We start from the raw sequence: 10913 nt of genomic DNA, 5'->3' as shown, positions 1-10913 counted from the left end.
AGATATATACACACGTGTGTGTATATATATATACTCTATATATATATATATATATATATATATATATATATATATATATATATATATATATATATATATATATATATATGCGTGTGTGTGTGTGTGTGTATGTATATATATACATATGTGTATATATAAACACTGCGTGTATGTATATTTAACACCTTCCTTTTAGAAAAGTCCTCTTTAGATCTCTTACAGGATCTTGGCTCCGGTGATCTGTATCGTTCAGATACTCAGAATAATACATTTTCACTGGAAGCAACTTAAAAAATGTGGCATCTGACCCAACCACATTACGTCATCTAAACAATCGAGAAATCCGTAACGGCATTCACGAGACCCCACTCGTGTACTTCCCATTACCTTCTGTTACTTCTTTCTAATGAACACCATATTTTTTCGAAGCTTGAATTTTAAGTCAGTAGCTCCTGTTGACTTGTTCCATATAAATAGGGACAATCCTCTGGATAATAATAATAATAATAAGGGAGAAGACCTCATTATTATTATTATTATTATTATTATTGATATTATTATTATTATTATTATTATTATTATTAGTAAAAAAAATCGAAAGTCAATTATACTAAAGCGAAACAAAAATCGTGGAAATTAAATGAAATCGAGTAAACCGGGATTAACAGAAATACATTAACAAACCTAAGGCAGGGATTGGTAAAATTCTAACTTCTGGTGACAGGGAAGCCCAGCTGCTTCAAATGACAGCATCAACAAAGAAGAGACAGAAACCGCCGTTTTGGGGACCTCCACCAGAGGCCAACACTAGATCTTCTCAGGGGCTGAGTGAATAAACCATAATACAGCACTAATATTGCTAGTAACATATCTAATATCTATAAACAAACACCATCATTAAAACCTAATTTGAAGACTGAATCGATTTTGATAAAAACCCTCAGGTAAGAAGTATTGTACTGATTATATTGCTATGGAAAAATATTATTATAATTTTTACTTGCTCGGGGAGTAAGCCTACAAACTACTTTGCTGTTGTTATTGTTCTTGGTGGGGGGAGGAAAGGTCTATGAAGAGCCTAAAAAGGTCTGAGGAAGGTGTTTCGCGTTTAGTTAAAGATACAGGAATTTTAGGATAGAATATTTATGATATATTTATGATGAAAATGTGAAACATAAATCATGTGCATGACAATAGTACAGGAAAATTATTTCTCATAAAATATAACGTATTGATCTTAATCTTCGTGGTGTAGCAATGCTCTATTAGACCACAGAAATTAGCACATTTAATTTACATTAATTTAGACATGATATTTACAACTTATGCGTGATGGGAAAATCTTCCACGCGTCCCAAGTAAGCTGGAGGTCGGATGAAGCCTTGTTTAAACAAATATGCTCATTAGAAATTAATTTTAATATTGTATTGATTTTGATAAAGACCCTTGGGAAACTAATAGGTTGTACGGTCTGCATTACTATACAAAAATCAGGCGACAAACTTATGCTAAGTTTTCGACCTCGTAGGTATTTGATAAGAATAGGAATTTTGCAAAATAAAATAGAAAAAATATGCAATAAATAATCAAAGCCTTATCCAGGAAACGAAAACACGATACCCTGAAGGAAGACAGACATAAAAGATAGGGTCAGAGGTCAACCCAGAAATGGAGACAAGTCATATTCCGGTTGAATGAGAGAGAAAAAAAAAGGTGGAGACTGGAGCCAATTGCTCTATTGTTACTCTCATCGAAAGCCGAGACTTGAGAGAAGTAACTCAAAAATAGAAGATTCTATTTTCTCCTCAGAAAATATTATTCTTCCCTTTTTCATTTTTCCAGCGAACGGAAAATGGAAATACAATATAAAGAAAAAATTGGGTCAGGAGTAAACGGATACGAAAATATTAGAGGAATGATTTCCACACACACAAAGAGAGATGGATATCAAAACTGGACAGGCATTTCCCATCTATAGGTGTGATACTTTGCGACCACTTTTGTGTTTCAGATCTCAGCGGACGTTCCCGTTTCTTATCGTCGTCTTCTCCTTCAGTCAGCTTCCTCCCTTTTTCCGAAATGAGAGAGAAAGGAGTCCCAGAATTCCTCTCCGAAAAATGGAGAGATGCCTTGACTTGCGAACGACTAAAAATAACTTCTTTTGACAATAAAGTCACAAATGACAGTCGTTCGTTTTCTTTTCCACTTCCACTGAGTGAGAGTAGCAGATCCTGGGTGAATGATCTCAGTTCAAATGAAAACAAGTAAAAAACGGCAATCGAGTTTTCTGTACAGCGTTTAATGCTTTATGAAAATCCCAGCCACGGCCCATGAAACTCTCAGCCGCTGTCCATGAAACTTTCAGTCACACCCTATGGGTGGTCTGTATTATTGGCACCTATAGCTGGGATGACCATTTATTTGATATGTTAAAGGGGGATACCGGTATAACATATCAAGTACGTATAAGCTATGCATAAGCATATGTACGAGTATGTATGTATGTATGTATGTGTGTATATATATATATATATATATATATATATATATATATATATATATATATATATATATATATATATATATATATATATATATATATATATATATATATATATATATATATAATATATATATATATAGTATATATATATATACATATATATATATATATATATATATATATATATATATATATATATATATATATATATATATATATATATATATATATATATATATATTAAAAGGAGCCCACAAAAACACCAAAACATAGAGAGAATAATACTATATTTCAGACAGAGACTGCTGTCTAACTCTTCATCTACCTGAAGAGGGAGACAGCAGTCTCTGAAATAGAGTATTTTTCTCTCTATATTTGGTGTTTTAATGGGCTCCTCTTATTAGATGGAATTCTGTTGTAACAGAACATTTTTACAAGTCATAATATATATATATATATATATATATATATATATATATATATATATATATATATATATATATATATATATATATATATATATATATATATATATATATATATATATATATATATATATATATATATATATATATATATATATATATATATATATATATATATATATATATATATATATATATATATATATACACGTAGGGCGAGAGACAGAGAGAGAGAGAGAGAGAGAGAGCGAGCGATCACAGTATTTCAGCTGGTTGATCCTTTCATCTTGAGTCCAGACATATGAGATTTATTCTTCAAAAAATTATTTGTCTAGATATATTTATATTGAAACATTTAAAGAAATGAAAGATTATGATTAAGTCAGCATGCATTCAGAGCAAGTGTTACTCCCAATAGTAAAATACATGCTTTGATAACATAAAATAGAAACTAATAGACACGATTTTATGAATAGCAAAGAAAAAAAATACATTAACCGCTATGCTGCTGCAAGAGCCTAATGCCCCTTTCTTCTACTTAACACTGTTATTAGAAAAAGAAGGCTCAAAGCAAATGAAACCCACTAACTTAGAAATAAACAGCATAATCCCACGCATTCCCTAACGCCATTGCATGCACTGCTTCACGTAGATAATAAAACCTGGTTTCGTGGCATCGTTGCCAAACACCGCCACTGTAAATACAAAAACAAATGAACACAGTTTAGCGTGACGATTCCCTCTCCCCACCTCAACTCCTCTCCCAAGAGAGATAGAGAGAGAGAGAGAGAGTGTTGCCAAATCGCTGGATATTCCGGCCTTGTTTCAACAGCCTCCTTAAACATATCATCAGCTTTGTGTGTCTTGCTTACACGATTGGGTGCGTAATCATGATAGATAAACAAAGGAACGCGACGTCGTCGATTGTGGGTTGTCAGGGATGTCTGGGAGACGTTGGGTTGTTGCAGACTTCCGTGAGAACAGGAAGACTTGTATTTTTCTTTGATTGAAGTAAGTAATTTATATACTTCTTCACTCTCATGTCATTTCAAATGCCACCTTTGCCGTTACTTTCTGGAACATTTGTCAAATATTCTAGAACGATTAAGACACCGTTTTACTTAACTTGATGTACTCATAAAAATAACAGAATTCAAAGGAAATCCGTGAATTATAGTAAAATCATATAATTTATACATTAATATAATGTTTTAGCATACAACATGCATTACGTGCATTTAAGTCATAATTTCGGGATTTGAAAGAAAATGTCATTCTGAGCAGAAAATATTCCATAAGTACATGCATTTAGTTTAAGCCTTCGCGTATCGGTGAGGCGAATTTTTAAAATAACCGGTTTTCCTAAACGCTGCTCTCAGCCAACATGCGTGAGCCACGTCTAAGTAGTCATGGATGGGGGGGAGGGGGAAGGGGTGACGAAGTACAGAAGTAACTGGATTGCTTGTCATTTAATTATGATTTTTTTTCTTGCAGGTTTTTGAAAAATGTAACATTACAGTCCCTTCAATTAGTAAATCACTCGTGAACAGACTTCACTGTAATATAATTTCAATGATTAGCTTTATGTATCAAGAGAGTAGTGTAAATGTCACGGAACTGTTGAGTCAGGAGTCAGGACGAGGCCTGTGCTGAATGAGTGATAATGACAGCAATCTTGATGTCAAGGGAATGCAGGTGGGGAGGTTACTGCACTTTGAACAACATCCTTTTTACCTCTTTCAGTTACTGAATGAATTGCCGACGTTCCTGTACAAGAAGTCCCATTTTCAAGGCTAAAAACACAAACAAATTTGCAAATATTAAAATGAATCGGATAAAAGATGAATACTTAAAAATTACAATTGTCATGAAACGATTAAAACTGATAAATAAGATTGGAATATAGAACAGAAGGCGCACCTAGGATATTTCAGGAAGAAAGGAAGTCTGGTGACTACGAAGGGCAAATACAAATACATATATACACACACAAACAAACAAACACACACACACAAATATATTATATATATATATATATATACATATATATATATATATATTATATATATATATATACTATATATATATATATATATATATATATATATATATATATATATATATATATATACACACACACATTATATATGTATATATATGTATATATATTACATATATTTATATAGATAAGCATATATATACATAATATAATATATAATATATATATACTCTATAGTATATATATATACTATATATATCCTCAGTAATTGGGCGGCTGCTTGGAAATCTTAGTTTAATGACAAATAATATTGCCAAGACCAGGAAGACCATTCTTTAATTAAAGAGCTTTCGAGGTCTAAAACCTCATCATCAGGCTGAAAAAATGACAAGGATGAGCAATCAATAAAATTACATTAAAATGAATTGTCTTACTAAAAGCTTCAGTAAAAACATAAAATAAAACGAACAGCACAAACAAACTAAAAATTCAACAATAAATTACGAAATAAACCAAAACTATATATATATATATATATAATATATATATATATATATATATATATATATATATATATATATATATTATATATATATATATATGTTAGGAAGAATCGTTTGCCGATTGTTCCCTTGGTGGATTGTTGCCTCCTTTGTTTTTGTTTTTTAATTGCTGGCGAGTTGACGTCTGTTGGATGGCGTCAAACTTCGTCAGTCAGGTTCTGGAAGGCAGAACAACCAGTCCGGTTCTGGAGGGCAGAACGACCAGTCAGGTTCAGAGCGGGAGAGAGGCAGAGTCTTGGCAGCAGAGCAGCGGAGAGTATCTGAGGACGAGTTGGTAGTTGTATCAACCCTGTCGTGAACATCCAGTGGTCGAGGAGGACCTTCATACTGTATCTGAGGACGAGATGGTTGTTGTGTCAACTCTGTCTTGATCGTCCAGCATTCGAGGAGGATGTCCATATTGTCTCCGAGGACGAGATGGTTGCCGTATCGGCTCTGTCTTGATCGTCCGGCATTGGACTGTTGTCCTCATTGTTTGAGGAAGTGTTCCAGTTTTGTGTTTTCCAGTTTTTGCTCGTGTAACATTGTAACATTACGCCGCTTCAGTGTTAATTTTCATTTATTATTATGCTGCCGTGTTTACATTTATTGTAATCGTTATTTCACTGCTTTTTCAATGTGTTTGTGTATTATGCTGCCTGATTTTGTATATGTATTTATGTACTGCACTGCTTTTTCATTTATACCGTGGTCCTCTATATATATGATGTCGCTTTTATTATATTAGTTATGCTGCTTATGAAATTGTTTGTTGAATTGTACAAGAATCACGAAATTGGATTATTACTGTTGCTGCCTTTATTATTTAATTCATTGTGTATGTTTATTTTGCTTATCACTGGACCTGACTCACTTGTACATTTTGTATAATAAACTAATTTTAAGGTAACTTTTTTGGTTTTGTTATGCTCCTCCCTCCTTTGTTTGTCACCTGTCGTCAGTCACTACGGCCCAATTGCTTATTTTTAAGAACCTGTCGATCTCGAGAGTCGAGATCGTAATAATATATATATATAATATATATATATATATATATATATATATATATATATATATATATATATATATATGATATATATATATATATATATAGCGAAGTTGAGGGTGGGCTCTATCAATCCAGTAAACAGCAATTTGGTGTGAAGGGGAAGGACAATTCTTCATTCCTTTCAAAGTACTTTATTTAGCTGCGACGTTTCAAGACGATTAGTCCATTTTCAAAGCTATGTAATGAAAGAAACATACATTAAAAAAAAACAGACTCGGAATAAAATGAAAGAATAAAAAGTTTTTTACATACAACATAAAATCATCAGTACAATAAAAAGGAAGAGAGTTTACCAAATGGTGCTGAGGGCACAGACCGAGTGACAGTTCGGGCCAGGATCAGCTTCGACTTAAACTCACGAGAGGTATAGAGGTGTTGAGGTGGTCTGAGTATTTAGTTGAGGGACAAGCTGTTTAATAAAAAGCGATTCCAAAATTGCCAGTTGTTGGTCGTTAGGAGTTCGGCCTATGATTTTAAAATCCTTGTAACTGACATCGAATTTACATATTTTTGCATGTTCACGTATGCAAGAGAATTCTGGATTTGATAATTTAACACCAGTTCGATAACTCACGCCTCGATGAGAATCCAATCTTACTTTTAACAACCTGAGGGTGGATCCGACATATTTCCCCAGGTTACATACGTGAACATGCAAAAATATGTAAATTCGATATCAGTTACAAGGATTTTAAAATCATAGGCCGAACTCCTAACGACCAACAACTGGCAATTTTGGAATCGCTTTTTATTAAACAGCTTGTCCCTCAACTAAATACTCAGACCACCTCAACACCTCTATACCTCTCGTGAGTTTAAGTCGAAGCTGATCCTGGCCCGAACTGTCACTCGGTCTGTGCCCTCAGCACCATTTGGTAAACTCTCTTCCTTTTTATTGTACTGATGATTTTATGTTGTATGTAAAAAACTTTTTATTCTTTCATTTTATTCCGAGTCTGTTTTTTTTAATGTATGTTTCTTTTATTATATAGCTTTGAAAATGGGACTAAACGTCTTGAAACGTCGCAGCTAAATAAAGTACTTTGAAAGGAATGAAGAATTGTCCTTCCCCTTTACACCAAATTGATATATATATATATATATATATATATATAATATATATATATATATATATATATATATATATATATATATATATATATATATATATATCTGTGTGGTGTGTGTTTGTGTGCGCGCGTGCATTAAAAAAAGGGAAGAAATGAATTATCAGGTTATGCAGCACACTGAAAAGATCGAACATACGCTTCAATAACAAAGACAGGCGCAGAAAAAAAAATTTTTAAATTAAGCCAAGGGCACCCTCCCCCTCCCCCTCCCAACCTCACCTCCGGCTAGCCAAGGACCAACTAATTTGCCTCTCAAGGATTCCATATGCAAGTGAATGAGAGGTAGCTGCAGGCCGCCACCACCACTAAGCCGTGCTGAAGAGGTGGTCAGCTTCCCTCGTCTCAACTCGTGACCTCATTCGACCGAGGAAGAGGGTCTTAACGACCACTAACAAGAGGAATCCTCATTTACAGGGGAGGCGCAGGAAACAGGGGCTTCGTGGCTGTATTTGAAGGGTTGTCAGGACCTTATTATTATTATTATTATTATTATTATTATTATTATTATTATTATTATTATTATGTGTTTACAGGAAGGAATGAAAAACTGGAGATGGATCCTGCCCCATGATCTTATCTGAGATCTATGAAGAGACGTTTTTGTCATTAAGAGGTTGACGAAACGACATGCCTGAGGGTATTATATTATATCATTTATATATATATATATATATATATATATATATATATATATATATATATATATATATATATATATATATATATATATATATATATATAATCTCTTAATGTCCAGGTGAATTTTGTCTATATTATTCCTACCGATACATTTCCGTGTGATTAAGAAGAAAATGAAATAGTTGACAATTTGTAGCCATATAAGACTTTTTCGATTTCTTAAATAATTCTTTCGGAGTAAACGGGGTTATCAGAATTCGACAGAAGACAACTCTGCTTAATTTCATTTTGGCCAGAAACACCTCGCTTATAAAAATACTTCGATACATATAACGCATCATTACAATAAAAACATTTACACATACTTATCATTTAAAGATATTTTCCAAAGACGGAATCTCTCTCCTCTCTCTCTCTCTCTCGCTCTCTCTCTCTCTCTCTCGCTCTCTCTCTCTATGTATAGTATCTATATAACTATCTATATATCCAGCCGGAGGCAAAGCACGTTCCAAAACAATCGCCACAAGTGGCTAAGTAACATAGAGTTAGTCCCCAGGGTTCAAATAAGCTGCTTTTTTTTTTTGACCAGTCAAGGCATAAGGTATTCAATGGAACGAAAAAGGAAATACAAATATAAACTAACAGAAATATTTCAAATGGTTATCCTTGCGTTTGCGTCTGCAAAATGTGATGAATTGTTCGTGTGATTTTTTTATACATGGTGTGTGTACATATGTGCATATATATATATATATATATATATATATATATATATATATATATATATATATATATATATATATATATATATATATATCAAATCCTATCCTTGTACCTCCAAAACCAGACATCCCACGACAAAAAACGCCCAGACCTTTTCCTCCTTCCCCAAGTTTCCTGTGGGAAACCGGCACAGAGAGAGAGAGAGAGAGAGAACTAGTTTTAAGAACCTGTGGGCGGATTCCGACCAGGAACAACTGCTTGGCCGGAATGAGGTCTGACAGAGAGGTCCCGCTGAGCAGCGGACTCCCGAAGGAATCTCTCTCTCCCGGGAGTTTCTTTCCGAAAACTGGATCTTAACACACGAAGGCGTCTCCTGCCTGGCTGGCTGGTTGGTCTGGTCTGAAGACTCTTCTAAAAGGGACAAATCTGGTTTAATGGGTGGTTTTTCCATGGATCTGTTTTTTGTCCTTTTTTACAATTTAGTTGGAAACAATTCTTGTCATTTTTTTTTCGAATGAGCCTCGTGTTTGTATGTATATAGTATATATATATATATATATATATATATATATATATATATATATATATATATATATATATATATATATATATGTGTGTGTGTGTGTGTGTGTGTGTGTGTGTATGTATATATATATATATATATATATATATATATATATATATATATATATATATATATATATATATATATCATATATATATATATATATATATATATATATATATCATATATATATATATATATATATATATATATATATATATATATATATATATATATATATATATATATATATATATATATATATATCACTTGACATTAATATTACTGAAAACAACGTTTATGTTAAAAAGCTTTAAAATTCTAGGAATTTCTAAAAACCTTTCATTTTAGAATGCTATGCTTACTAAATTCAAGTGTGTCATTGGTTAAATAAAATGTTTTTCTAGCTCTTTTCCATTCCACATCTACAAAAGTCCTTGGGTATTTAAGTTTCAAGGCAATATCATAAATAGTTTTAAAATCAGCGTCAATAAACTGCGGGCTACAGACACGTAAAGCACTTAGGAACATCCCAGAAAAAACAACCAGAGAATTTAACATTTTGATGGTGATTGGAGTAGTAATGAACAAAAGAGGCAATGTTAGTTGATTTGCGAAAAACTGAAAACGTGAAATTTTGATTATTTCTATGGACAGTTACATCAAGAAAATTCAAATTACAATTTCTTTTTTCCTCTACAGTAAATTTTTTAGGAGGGACTAAATTATTGAGATTATTAAGGAATTCCTGGAGATTTTCGTGAACTGGCCAAATACGCTAATAATCATCTGAAATCACTGTTGAATATGAATCACTGAATGGACGTCTATCTAGCATTACGCCAATCGAGGTCACTGGAAAAGTTCTGCCCGAGTAAATCTGTCAGAATCAGGATTTGTTTTAATTTCACCAACATCTAATCCCAGTCCAAGTACACGAGATTTTTTTTTATTTTAATCATATGATAATATTAAGAACTTACTAGTTTGTAACTTTGCTCATTGTGTAAAAGGATATCGAAAACGAGTGGACCTTCATCATCACCATCATCTTCATCTCGGATTTCCTTTCAGTGTAATTCGGAAGTAAATAAGATAAAGTTCACAACAGAAAGAATGATTATTCATTCGACTTACTTATGTGATTGCTTCCGTACTAAAAAGCCAGCAACTCAAGCTTATGAGCAGATTCCAAACAAGTGATTAACAAAGTTACACTTCAGCTTTGGTGGTCCAAAGTATTCAGAGTTAACATATTTGTTTTTTCAGTATTTCTTTCCGTACTCCAACATAGAAAAACAAACGAAACAAAGCAGGA

This window comes from Macrobrachium nipponense, chromosome 27 (assembly GCF_015104395.2).
Source record: "Macrobrachium nipponense isolate FS-2020 chromosome 27, ASM1510439v2, whole genome shotgun sequence".
Taxonomy (NCBI): domain Eukaryota; kingdom Metazoa; phylum Arthropoda; class Malacostraca; order Decapoda; family Palaemonidae; genus Macrobrachium; species Macrobrachium nipponense.
The sequence above is the reverse complement of the archived record's forward strand: the minus strand, read 5'-3'. Positions refer to the sequence as shown.